General features: G+C 15.8%; 1 non-coding gene across 1 annotated transcript; it reads right to left on the minus strand.

The window, feature by feature from the left end:
• Window positions 1-1,556: 1,556 nt before the first annotated feature.
• Window positions 1,557-1,640, minus strand: Trnay-gua (transfer RNA tyrosine (anticodon GUA)). Its single transcript is given in 2 exon segments — window positions 1,557-1,592; window positions 1,604-1,640. It is a non-coding gene; the product is annotated as a tRNA-Tyr (tRNA).
• Between the last annotated feature and the right edge of the window lie 13,928 nt (window positions 1,641-15,568).

A 15,568-nucleotide genomic window follows, 5' to 3' on the forward strand; every position in this document is an offset into this window, starting at 1 on the left:
TAGTATTTGAATTAATAATTGTCTAATAAGAATAGTACAAATTATTCTTTCACCTTTTAAAATTTTTTTAATGTTTAAATTTACTCTAAAAAAATTATCACAACATAATGAAGACTTAGTGGTTAGTTAAACTTAAATTTTTTTTGTTATTTTTTAGTTTGTTTTGTTAAGTATATTTAAAAAGATCAATAATAATAGGAGTAAGGGGTTGATCCTCCTTCTTTATTTTTTTAGCTTTCCTTTATTGCTTTTCGCCTACCTTCTTATTACTGTCTCATAACTGAGGTTCTTAAACAGTTTTACTATTTTTAAGAACAATTATTCCTAGCCATTAATTATTGTCTTGCTGACCCCTCTTATAACTCTCAAGCTTACTATAAATCCATACTCCTCAACGAAAGGTATGGCAAGAGTTCCACACTAGTTTAATAAAATCATGAAAAAATAGGAATTTATCTTAGGCATTTGACTCTTTACAAAATATGATTAAGTATTAATTGAATGAGAACGAAGTCTTTATTATTAATTATTGGTACTAAATAACCACAAAACTATTGATTATTAGATATTAAATGGTAAGCATTAAGACCATAAAGCAATAACGGATAAAGAAGACAAAACGGTATTAACTACATCACAAGATTAATTTTTTAAAAATATATAAAACGAATCGCGAGTTAAACGATTTAGTTTGAATCTGGCTTCAAGGTATACGTTCTTGTTTGAAGCTCGTTTGGCTTTCATTTATGTAGTTAGTGCAATACTTGCGAGGAGTAATTCCTTCTACTAATGTGATTGACTATGCAAAGTTAAAAGCTTAGAAAAATTCTTTTTAACTATTTTTAAAACTTAGAAAAACAACCTTTTTTTTTTTTTGAACTACTTTTTTTGGCCTACTATTGTGCTCTTTGCTAGTATATACTAAAAGTAGGAAACTAGTTAAAAAAGGATCTAACTAGAAGTATGACACTAAGTTAAATGTTTACATCCAAAGGTATTAAGGTAAAGTGTGCTTGCTTTTACAAATAATAATACAGCAGAGATTCTAGTTTAAAAAATTCATAGTAATATAAACTTACTTATAAGGTTAACGTAAATTAAGCGTTAAACTAATAAAAGAAAAATTTTAAAACTAATATTCCAATAATAAGCTATAGCTATAAAATAGTTGACAGTAATAAAAAAGTAAAAGTTAAAAATATTAAAACTAAAAACTAGATTAGAGCTTAAATTTAAGTATCTTAACTCGATTTTAAAATATTAAGTTTCATGCAGAAAGAAGTTATAGTAGGCAAGAAAATCTAACTATAAACTATAGTTAATAACTAAACTAAAATATATTTATAAAGTTAAAATTTTTTTAAACAGGAAAAATCTTAAAATTTGGTTAAAATATTAGTTTATTGCAGAAAGAAGTTAGGTAGTCAATAAAGTCAAACTAGTAACTAAATATTTTCTTAAAACCTAATTAACATTAATAAACGTAAAGAAAAAATGTCAATAATAAGGTCAAAAGAGAATGGGACAGTTGAAAAGAAAAAACGATAAAAAGGAAGTCCGGCTGGCCAGACTCGAACTAGCGACCTAAGGAGCTTTGTAACCATTACAATCCTCCGCTCTGCCACCTGAGCTACAGCCGGAACCCCAGGTTGGGGGCAGCAAATATAAAATTTAAATTTATGTCCTGAAATTATTTTTTTTAAAGCGTGAATTCAGTGTCTAAAAAATTTTACTTAACAAAATTGAGTTTTAAGTTTTTGTAAAGTTCTTGGGGTTCTTTTTTTTAAGCGTCACAATTTAAGATCAAATTTTATTAAATAAAAAATAGTTAAAAATCTTAGAATCTTGATTCTTTTTTAACCTAAAAACTAAAATTCAAACTTTTCTTAACAAAATTCGAGTTTAAAGTTTTTATCAGACCCGTGAAATTCTCCTTTATTTAATGTGATAATTGAAATTTAGAATACTATATTTTATGAAGGGAACTTTTATACGTTCATCATTTACTGGTGAAAATTTAAAATATAAAAAATTTATTCAAGGACGAACTTTTATTCATCAGGTTTTTTTTTAGTTGCTTTGTTTTATTAATCCATGAATAAAATTCTAACTTATTACTAATTTTTTAATTATAAGCCATATTAACATCTTTATAAACAATTTTTTTTTATCATTAAAATTTATTATTATAAGCTACTATTTCGTATGTAGCGAAATGACTCAGTTTTTGTTCTGGAGAATTAATTATAGTTTAACTAAAGCTAGCACTATGTCTTTAATTTTAGATGAACTATTTTTATGTTATAGATGTTTTATTAGACTTAAAAAAGCAATTATTTAAGTATGCAATACAAAGGAAAAAGAGTTGAGAAACCTTTAATTGTGGATACTATCTATTTTCTATTTATTACTATTATTTATTATAAATCTTTTCTACCTTTTATTTTTAATAATATATTATTGTGAACCAAGCTCTTTTACTCAATCTTTATGCTTTTCAAAAACTAATTTATATTATATAAAGCTATATATTTTTACATTATTCTTATTGTTTCAATATACTTAATAATGTTTCACTTATTACTATATAAACTTTTCTTTTCTAGTAAGTTTAAACTTGTTTTCTGCTTATGGCTGTACCAGTATATATATTAAAAATATAATAGTTTTAAAGCATATATAATTAAAGCTGTACCTTGTAAAGATATTAAGGTATAGTAATATTTTTAAAAAAACTTAAGAAAAACTAAAGCAAAGTTAACATTGTCCATATGATGGCTACTTAAATTTAAACGTTAGGGAGAAAATAAGAAAACTATAAAAATTCTTACATAATTTAAATATTCGTTATACATTTATTTAAAAAAAATTATTAATTTTCTTAATTACTTGATAGATTTACATTTATAAGCCTTTTTTTTTTATATAATTTTTATAGCTATTCTTTGATAAAGTTTTAAGAGAATAATTAAGATTTAGTATTTAATATAATTTTAGGGATTGAAAATAATTAACCTTAACATATGTTTTTTTAGGCTGTTAAAAAGTTTAAACCAGAAAATAATTAAGGAAAATTTAGAATTTGTTTTTCATATTTTAAATATATATTATACATTTCAGTACTTTAAAGCTTCAACTTTAATAAGCCTTTAAATCTTTATATATTATATATTACCATTCTGTGTACTGAAAAGCAAGTGAAGTTTATACTTATTTTATACTTATTTTATCTTAAATATTTTTATACATCAGTTTCTTAGGGAATAATCAAGATTTTATTATAATTTTTTATTAGACAAAATAAAAGTTAATTAAATTTTATATGCTTATAAAAAGTTTTAAATTTATTACATTTTTATATAAAATTATTTAGATAGATATTTTGCTTCCCTTCAAAAACGAATTGATTTCTAACGAGTTTGTAGCCTGCGGAGAGCAAGTGTGGGCTACTGGCAGTTGTCATCTTGCTTCTTTTTTTGCTCAATCATTTCTTAAATTTTTAAAAGGTTACATATATATTATTTTAATATTTTATATAGAAAACGAGTATATTTAATCATTTTTGTATTAATTTTTAGTTTTATTGTTTTATTTATATAATTTTATTAAAAAATTAATATTTTAGTTTTTTATTTGATTTAAATTATATATTATAAAATCGTTTTTAATTCTTAATTAGTATTAATTAGCTACTTTTGATTTATTTAGTTTATTTTTAAAAATATGTTAAATATTTTATATAGAAATATATTATTTAAATACATTGTTTTTCAAAATTATTCATTTTAAATTCTCCTATTACAATTTTTTTTAGATCCCTTTGTTTCATATAAATAAATAAATTTATTTGTTTACAAATTTTTATTTATAAGTGAAACAAAATTATGTTTCTTCATATTTAATTTCTATTAAATAATTTTTTTACTAATTTTTATTTAAATTTGATCTTTGTTTACTTCAGTTTTTATTTTTTTAATACTTTGCTTTTACTTTTTATAATTTTATTTACAAAAATGTATGTTTTTTAAATAATTTTAGTTTACTATTTTTTATTTTTTTATTTTTTAATTATTAAATTGATATTTGGTTCATAATTTAACATAATTTGTTTACTTCTATTCTGAATTATAGCTTTTAAATATTTTTTAATACCAATTATTATATTATTAAGAAAAATTTATATATTTATTTATATTTTTTCTTAAAAATTATTTTTTTAATTTTTTATAATATAGAACTTATTTATAGTTATTAATTTTTATAATGAAAGTGACTACTAAATACTTATTATTATTTTGGATATATTTTTTTACATAATTATTATTATTTTATAATTTCGTATTATCAATTTTAATAAAAATTTTTTTTTACCAGCAACGAAATTATATTGTTTTGGTTTAAGCAGTTCTCCTTTTGACTTTTTTTTTTCTCTTTTACCAAAAGGTATTATTTTATATATATATTTATATATTTTTTTACTTTACGTACTTATAAATATATTATTATTTTTCCTTAAACTTACAAAATTTATTTTTTTATATATTCTAATATTTTTTTTGTTTCGCTTTTATATGATAATATGAATAATCCATGTTATTATATTTAAATATTATTGGAAGTTTATTTTTATATACGTATATTTATTATATATATTAATAATGTTTAATTTTATTGTGGATTATTGTTTTTTATATATATTTTTAATATATTTTACTTTTAATTACTTTTCCTTTAATTTATTATTGTCATAATAAAAAGAAAACTTAAAAAAATTATAAAATAGTTATAAAAGAGGTTTATTATTTAAACCAGTAAGAAATATATTGATAAATTAATTAACGAATTTATTGGTTGGACTTTTATCATTTTTAACCAATGAAAATTAATTATTTTCATTTTTTTAACTATAAAAATTTTGATGTTTGTTAATTTTATGATTCTGCTATTTTTCATTTTTTTATTTTTCCAAACTTTTTTTATAGTGTGATAATTTTATATATATTTCTTATATCTTTATATGTTTAGAAATATTGAGTATTATTTGTTTTAACAAAGAGTAAAAATCTTAGAATTATATATATATTCATAAAAAAATTTGAAAACTGCCTGAAAAAATATTTATGATTAAAAAAAGAAGTTAAAACCATCCTCGTTTTTTTCTAAGTACGTGATTTTTTAATGTTAACTTTTTTTTTTACTTTAAACGTTTTTTATGATTCTATTTAACTCCTGCCTAGATATAATATTAATATTAGAAATAATAATTGTTTAAAAAAAAGGCCTTAATAAAAATTATTAAAGAAGAAAACAATATAAGTAAGCAAACTTTTATAATATAATTTTAAATATTATAAAGCATTAATATAATTATATTAGTTATTATGATATTTTGTTTAGTTTTATTTTGTATATTATTATAAATTTTTATTAAAATATATTTGTTTATTATAATAAAAATTTTAATTTTATTATTTTTTACTATATTATATATGTAAGTCTACTTTTTATATATATATTTTTTTCCCAACTAAGAGAAGACTTGTCTTAAGCATTTTAACAACGGGTTTAACCACGTGCCATACTCCCGGTTACGTGGTTATTTTTTCTGTATTGCCTGATAAATACCACTGTAAGCCCGAATATTTTGCTAAAGAACACGTGCTACACTGCGTTGTTATGTCACGTGTTACATTGGCACGTGCTAATTTGTATAGGTGTTTTTCTTTCTTATTTCAGAATTTGTCAATTTTTTATTTTCATCATTAAGTTTTATAAATGCTGTACTACAAAAAAAAGTTTTGCTGTATAAAATAAACTAAAAATTAAAAAATATTAGGGATTTTTTAGTGTCTGTTTTCATTATTTTATTGGCTAGTTGTAGTTATTGGGTAATGAAAAATCAATATTTTTATGGTGCTAGTAAAGACAGACTTCTGATTAGTTTAAAAATTTTTATAGGAGTACAATTTTTTTTATAGCACCATTATATTTGCGTATTAATATTATTAATACTTTTTAAATATTATTTATAACACTTATTTTATTAATTTTTTCATCACTACTTTTAATAGAAATATTTTTCCTTATTTTATTCAATTTTTTGTTATATTATATACTTATCATTTTTTAAACCTTTATTTTTTTAAAAATACTAATAATTTATTTTATTTCTTTATGTTATTAATTTCTTGTTTTTTTTTTCAATACATATATAGTAAATTGATATTATTCATAATAAGTTTAAATAGACTCACTTTTTTATTGTACATTTCGCTTTTTGCTCTAAAATTTTTTATTTTTTTTTGTTTTAATTTTTATTAAATTTTATTAATACTTATATAAATATTTTATTTTACTTTATATATTTAACTTTTTTTTATAAATATTTATTTTCATTTTTTTATATTTTTTTTAAATATTTTTTATAGGAAAAATTTACTTTTCTATATTCAACTTAATACTATAAGAAATTTTAAATTTAATTTTTTATTATATATTTAACTTTTTACTATGAATTTTTTATTTTTTATTTTTTATATTTTTTATTACTACTATAAATTATTATTACTATTTGTTATATTTTTATAATAAAGTAATTACTTTTACTTCTGTATTTTTTTAGATTTTTAAAATCATTAAAACTTTTTTTTTTATATATTACTATTTAAATGTATTAATATTAAATTTTTTATTTTTATTTTTACTTTGTGTTATTAATTTTTTACTTCAAATATATATATATATTAATATTTTTTAATATATTTATTAAATAAATAAAGTTATTAACTTCACTATAAATATTTATTTTTAATAAATTTTATTTTTTATTAGGAATGTTATACATGAATGTTTCCAGTGAACTCTATAAATCACTTGGCCTTCCTGCTAGAAAAGTTAAAAGTTTTACAGAATCCCCGCGTTATGGTTATTTAAAATATACTGCAGCGCTTTTTTAGTGAAATTTTTTTTATATAAGAATAATTATAGTAATAAAGTAATAATAAGTAAAAAAAATTATTAATATTTTGTATAGAATTTTTCTCAACTTATAAAAAATAAAAACTGATATTTTTTATAACTATGATTATTTTATTTTTATTATTAATATTAATTAAAAAAGGTAATTATTATAAAGTAATAAGTAATATTTATGATTTATTTTTATATTAAAAACGATTAATATAATATTTAATGAAAAGTATATTTTTTTTATTTTTGTTATAACAAAAAATTGTTAATAATAATAATTAAAAAATTAATTTTTTCGTAAAGTGGATGATTTTTATTTAGTTGACCAGAAAAAGTATTAATAAAATTCATGATAATAGTTTTAAAAATTTTTATTTTGTTAAAGTTAACGATTTTTATATTTTATTTTATAAAAAAAGTATTAATAACTTAAAAATAATAATTATAAAAGTATTATATATTTTGGAAGCAAATAGTTTTTATTCTTTTATTATACTAAAAGAAGTATTAATGATAATATTATTAAAAGAGTTTATTAATAGAAAAATTAATAATAACAATTACAAAAATCGTTATTATTTGTAAAAAAAATGATATTAATTTTTTGGTAATAATTAAAAAGTTATAATAATATAAAAAAATAATTTTTTATATAGTAAATGATTTTTATAAATAAGAAAGTATTAATAATTATAAAAATATATTATTTTTTGTAAAGCCAATAGTTATTATTATTAATTATAAAAAAGATTATTTTTGTAACGTAAATAATTTTTTTTATAATAAAAAAGTTTCTTTTTAATTTTTTTACAATTAATAATTTTAACTAAAATATTCGAATAAATTTCTTTTATAATATATTTAAAAAAAGCATTATAATTATTAAGAAATTATATGATTTATACTTTTATTAATTATTATAATAAAATTAGTAATAAGTAAAAAATATGAATTATTGTTATAAGATTATGGTTTATTATTATTATTAATCTAAAAGCGAATTATTCTTTTTATAACAGTAACAATAATAATAAGTAAAATAATAGTATTACATAAAGCAAAAGGTTATTATTTATTACTATAAGAAAAGTATTATTTACTTCCAAAATAATAAGAAAAAAAAAATTTAAATTTATATAGTAATAGATTTATTTTTTAATTATAAAAAAAGTGTTCAAAAAAAAGTTAAAATATTATTATATATTTTATTTTATAAGTAAAATATTATAATAAAAAATTTTTATTTCTATTAATAATAGGAAAAATGTAAAGGATTATTAAATTAAAATATTATAATGATAATAAAATAGTAAAAGTTTATAACAATTTTTATTATTAAAAAATAATTAAATGCCAATATAGAGTAAAAGTATATACATAATATTAGTAAATTATGAAGTGTATAATATTATTAATAAAAAATAACTTATAGAATAAAAATTTAATAATAATACTAATTATAAGTAGTAAAAGTTTTATAGTATTATAAAAAAACAATTGATAATCTTATTGTAGTAATAAATAGTAACGTCTAGTAGTACCTATAAAAAATATAATAAAACTATAATAATAATAACTTTAATAATAATAAACAGTGAAAGTATATTAATATTAATGAAAAAATAAATTAAAAATCTAATAAGATAATGAGTAAAATAGTATAAGTGTATTTAAAAATTAGTTAGAAAAAATTAAAATAGAAATATAACAATAATAATAAATAGTAAAAGTATATTGCTATCATTAAAGAAAAATAATAAAATCTTATAATATTAATCATAAATAAAAAAAAGTATATTAGTATCATTAAAGAATAATAATCCTAATCTTATAATAATAATAATTATAAATAAAAAAAAGTATATTAGTATCATTAAAGAATAATAATAAAAATCTTATAATAATAATCATAAATAAAAAAAATATATTAGTATCATTAAAGAATAATAAAAAAAATATAATAATAATATTAAATAAAAAAGTGTATAATAATATTACTTATAAAAAATTAAAAAATAAAAATATTATAATAATCAATAAAAGTTTTTGTTTATACTTTTATTATTATTATTTTAAACTTTGTATTTACTTTTTTTATTGTATTTTTTATTTATTATTGTTATTATTATTATAAGTTTTGCTTATATTTTTTTTTTTGGTATAATGTAAATATTATTTATTATAACTACTTTTTTACTTTTTTTAATTTTTATTATAATTTTTTTTAATTTTTTTGATTGTAGTATTTATTTTTTCTTTTCTTTTTTTATATTAGATTATTTATTTTTATTTATTATATAATTTTTAATTTCTATTTTTTTTTTTAATAAATAAAAAAATGTTATTATTCATTTCATCAGTTGTGCAATATTAAAATATTATTGTATATTATATTTATTATTTTTGTTTTGATATTTTTTTTCTATAATTAATATTTTTTATTTATTCAATAACAATAATAATTTACTTTTTTTTAACAAAAATATATTTTACATTACTTTTTAATTTGTTATTAATGATAAATAATTGGAAAGTTTGTAAAAGTTTATATGCAGCATTTTCTATTAATAATAAAAGTTCTATTATTTTTTTAAAACTATTATTTATATAATTAGTAATTCTAAATGAAAAAGTTTATATATATAAAATATAACTTTTTATATTGTAAATAATATGTGGGAAAGTTTATTAGAAATGAAAGTTTTATTTTATTTATTTAATATTGTTACTATTAAATGAAAAAGTTTTTATATAAATAGAAAATTATGTCTTTTATAAATAATAAAAGTACTATTATTTTTATTAATAATTATTATAAAATGGACAAGTTTACATATAGAAAAAAACTTGCTTTTTTATAAGATATATAAAATAAGTTTTCTTGTAATTATTTATAAATTATTACTACTAAATAGAAAATTTTATATGATAAAAAATATAAATTTATAAATAAAGTTTCATTATCATTATTAGTTTTATTATTTAACGGTGAACTTATATTATCATTGTATTTTTCTATTATTATAAATAATTTATGGAAAAGTTTACATACATAAAATATATTTTTTATTAGTAATAAAAGTTATAATATTGTTAATAAGAGTAATAGTAAACTTATAATCGTTACTATTCTTTTTTGTTAGTTTTTTTATATGGAAAACATTTTTCATTATAAAGTATTAGTTTCATCGTTATTATTTTTATATTATTATATTTATTATTACTTTTTATTGTGATCAATGATATTATTTTTTTATAAACAGTAAATAAATTATTATTTTTGTATTAACAAATTTTTATAATGAAGAATTGGAATTTGAATTATTCACTAAAAATGAAACAAATATTTTTTATAAAACTCAAAAACGTTTATCACTACTTCCTGAACTTTTTGTGCAAATTCTCAGCGAAAAAAGTTATACGTTATATATATTTATTTATTATATAATTATATTTATTATCAAGAAACTTTATTATGTTTACATATAAAATTTATTGTTTTTATTAAATATTATTTTTTTTAATATTTTTATTATTCTCGTATTTTTTGTCTTTTTTAAATTTTTCTTTCTTTATTTTACTTTTTTTTCTAATTATTTTCCTTAAATTTATACTTTCTCTGATTTTTCTATTTATAAATATAATTATTTTTATTATTCATTTTTTTCTTTTTCTTGGTATTTTTATATTATTTCTAAACAAATATATTTCTTTTATATTTTTTAAACGGTTATTTTTTTTTCTATATTTATTTATTGTTATTATTATATAAGAAAACTTACTGCAATTGAAAATTTTTTTTTGTAATTTTTTTTTTTTAATATTTTACTTTTTTATATTTATTTATTGTTAGTTATAATAAAGCTTTTATGGTTACTATTCATTATTTTTCTTTTTAATATAATTATTACCAATTATTTTTTATTTTTATATTACTTTTCTTATCTATAAATTAATGATTAATAAGTGTATTTTTATTTTATTATTAAAATTGGGATTTACTTTCATTTATTTATTATAATTTTATTAGAAGATTTTCCTTTTCTTCCTTAATATTTTTTATTTATTTATTATTTCTAATATTGATACTAATAGATTTCCATTTTATTATTAAATATATTTATTTATTTATTATTATTAGTAGTAGATTTTCCTTTTATACTAAGATATTATTATTAAATTTTCTTTTATTAAAATATACTAATTTATTTACCATTATTATTATTAGAAGATGTTTCTTTTCTATCAAAATTTTTTTCGCAACTTCAACTTCGAAGCCCACTCGTTAGCGTTAAAGTCAAATTTCGATCATAATATTATATAAAATTATATTAAAATACATTTTATTACTAACTACTTTTCTTTATATTATTTTAATATTATTTATAATATTATTTTTAGTAACTTCTTTTATACTGTAAATTTTACTTTTATAATTTATTATAATTATTTTGTAAATTTTTTTTGTTTGTTTTATATTTTATCATGAAATAATATTGCCTTATTAGAAAATTTTTTTTAATACTATTTATCTATTATTATTTTGTTATAGTAATATTTTTTTATAAATTTTTTTAAGTAATATTTTTTAACTACTTTTATTATGCTGAAAAAATTTTATGTTTATTTACATTTTATTATAAAATGGTTATACTTTCATAAAATTTTCTTATTTTATTAATACTATTTACTATTACTTTTTATTACTCTGTAAATTTTTTTACTTTAATTTTATAATAATTTAAAATAGTAATACTTATTGTAAAATTTAATAAATATTATTTTTTTTACTTAAATTTTTTATTATATATATTATTTTATTGTAAGACTTTTTTTTTAAAATATTTTTATGTTTTCTTTTTTTGGTTATATTGTTTTATAATAACACTTTATAAGAAAAAATAAATGTGAATATACTTATAACAAAATTATAAAATTTTATAACTATTATATAGAATTATAAAATTTATAAGAATTTTATTTAAAAAAACTTAATCTTTTTTTTTCTTTTCTTGTAAATTATTTTTTTATAATTACCACTTTTTTTAACTATTTTTTTCTTATTATTATAATAATAAACTTTATTTTAAATTTTTTATATATAATTTTTTATAATATTACATTATTTCTATTTTGTATATTATAATATTTTATTAGTTTTATAGTATTAACATTATTATTATATTATACTAATACTTTATTATAAAAGTTTTCATTATGCTATTTTTATTTTAACATTTTTTTAATTTATTTATTATAAAATCATAATACTCTAATACATATTTTTTTAACCCTATTTTTACTTAAAGTTTCTTTTTTTATTTATTGTTATAACCTTTTTTAATAAAAATATTATACATATATCTTTTATAGCAATTCATATAGTTATTTATGTCAATTCTCATAATAATTTTTTTTTATTACTATTTTTTTATTACTCTAATATTTATTTCTTATTATTATCTATTTTTTTATTACTATTATTGCTGTTATTATAATTATTTTATATTTTTTGTTCTTTGCAATTTATCATTATTCTTTAAAATTGTTCTCTATTTTATTTGTTATTATTATTTATTGCATTTAATGTACGTCACTATCAGTTTTAGCTATTATTATAAAATATTATAATTATTTATTTTAACTATTATTATATCTTTATACCATTATTGCTATATTATTTATAGATCTCTTTTTATTATTATTAAATAGTATTTTATATTTCCTTATTACTACTTCCATTACTATTTAATATTATTATATTATTATATTATACGACTTTTATAAAACCTTACAATTTTCATAAAAATTATAGAGCTTTACATGCGACTTTCCTCACGTCGAACTCGCTTCTGCCGACTTTTTAGAGGAGCCAATCGAACAACTTCTAGAATGGCTGGGCCTCATTTCCTGCGGCATTGACACGTGTCTATATATATTTTTTTTGACTGGACATATTAATGTTGTTGTAGTTCAAGAAAATTAATTTTATTGGTTTATAAATATATTAAAAATTAATTAATTTATTTTTATTACTATCAATAAAATTTTTCTATTTTTCAATCTACTTGTTACTAATTATTATATATCTTATAAATTTTTGTAGTTTTTTACGATTTTATTATTTGTACAAAGCTTTCTGAATCTTTTTTTATATTATTATTATCTGGTATATTTTTATAGTTTACTTTTATCATTATCACTATTGTATCTATTTTAATAATAATAGTTATAGTAATAAAAAACATATTGTATATTTTCTTTAGAATTATTATTATTAATATAATGAACTAATTATGTAATATATTTGATAACATTTTAACTTTATATAATAATAATAATAATGTAATATTGATTATAATATTGATAATATTATTTAATAAAAACAATAATAATAAGTAAGATGAAATATTTTTTAATATTTGAAGTTCTTTTTATTCTTAATATAAAAATGTTTAATTATTAATGATTCTATCAGCCTTCTATAATATTTTTTATATTATGATAATGGTGTTTTACTTTATAATTTTTATAATTTTTTTATCGTTTATTTTATCAAATTATTTATAAATTTTTTTATTACTTTTTGTAATATTATATTTTTATCTTAAAAATTTATAATTTTTATAAATTTTGTTTTACTTTTTTTTGCAGTTTTACAATTATTCTTTATTATAAAAATATTGATATAAAATTTGTTTTTCTTAATAAATTTTAATTTTTTTTATTTTTATAAAAATAATATTTTTAGAAATTATTTTACTTTTTCTATATTCATAATATTTTTTTATTTTTTTTAAATATATTTCTTTTTTATAATTTCTGTAATTTTTTATTATTAAAAATTATAATTATTATAGATTTTGATTAACTTTTTATAATTTTCATAACTATTTTTTTTATGAAAATAAAATTTTATATAAATTATGTTGGAACTTTTTCTTATTATTATATTCCATTATTTTGCTGTAAAAATTTTTATTATTATTTGTATTTTTTTTTAATTAAAAGTTTGCATTTATTAATTTTATATATTTTTTTTTATATTTTTTATTTCTATTATAATTAATAATTAATTTTATAAAAATTTTGCTAACGAAAAATAAGTTTTGTTTAACTGTAAATTTTTCTATCGAGTTTATTTTTCTTTTATTATTATTATTACTAATACAATTTTATATTTTAATAAATATTTATAATTTTGTAAATACTTAAAATTTATTAATATTAATTTTTTTAAAAAATTTTTTTTATTATTATAGGAAAGTTCATAAGTCGGACGAATATTTTACAACTTACAATTGTAGTCTTCTGGAAAATACAACTTTTCGCGATATCGAATGTACTTTTATTAGAAGAAAAGGTTTAATAATAATAATAATAATTATTACTGATTATATATTATTTTTATTAATACTATAATTACTCTTACTACTACTATTATCTAATATCACTGCTATAATTATAACTAAGTATTATTGTTATTATCACTGTCAATATTGTTACTATTACTATTACTATTAATATTAATATCAATATAATAATTATTACTAATATTATTACTATTATTTATTATAATATTATTTCTTTTTAAATTATTTTCTTTTTTATTATTATTATTTATCGTCTTTCTTTTATATATCCTACGCGGAGGACTGTTTTCCAGTGCGACTATTGAATTACTTATAAAACTTTCACGGTTATTATTTTTATTGTACACCTTGTAAAGTTTATTATTGCTATTAAAAATGTTTTATAATATATTCATATCTTTCTGAAATCATTATTATAATTATTAATTATTTGTTCTAATTAACAACTTTTTTTAATTAGAATTTTATTACTATTATTTTCAATTATTTATTTTTTACAATATAAATTTTTATTAATGCGCATGATTTATTTTTACATTCTTATTTTTTTTAAAAATTCTTATGAGTTGATTTTAACCTTTTAATGTTTATAATATAACGAAAATAGTTATATTTTCTAATAAAAATAATATTAATAAAAATTTTTATTTTATATTTTTACAAAAATCAAAATTTTATAGTTGTAAATTATAAATATAATATAGTTAATAATGAAAACCCTAAGTTTGCTGTTTTATACTTTATCTTCTCTCTTTATAATTATAATTATTATTATTAACACTATTGTTGTTACTATTATTATCAAGTATACTTTGTTTACTTTATATTATTTAAATATAGTAGGAATTTAGTTTTTAATGGTTCTGCCATTCCTTTTGTTTCCTTGACTTTTTGGTCTTACCCGAACTCTCCAGTTTATAACGAAAAGTTACAAATGTACAAAACTATTAAAGAGGTGTTATTATTATCATTAAAAAAATTTATCTTTACCTCGTTCATATTTACTTTTATTAATTTCATTTTTAATAATAACAACTAATAAAGAATACTTTTTAATTTGTACTTTTTAGTGTTATTTTTAAATATTCTTTTATTAATTTATTATATGTGCATCTTTAAGATTTTTTTTACAAAAGGAAAACTTTAAGAGTTTTATTTAAAATATAAATCTACTTTATTATAGAAGCTTATTATTATTAATTTTTATGAATAAATAATAACACATT

Source organism: Zophobas morio, unplaced genomic scaffold (genome assembly GCF_036711695.1).
Source record: "Zophobas morio isolate AGI-343-1 ecotype UQ-CSIRO unplaced genomic scaffold, CSIRO_AGI_Zmor_V1 ptg000037l, whole genome shotgun sequence".
Taxonomy (NCBI): Eukaryota; Metazoa; Arthropoda; class Insecta; order Coleoptera; family Tenebrionidae; genus Zophobas; species Zophobas morio.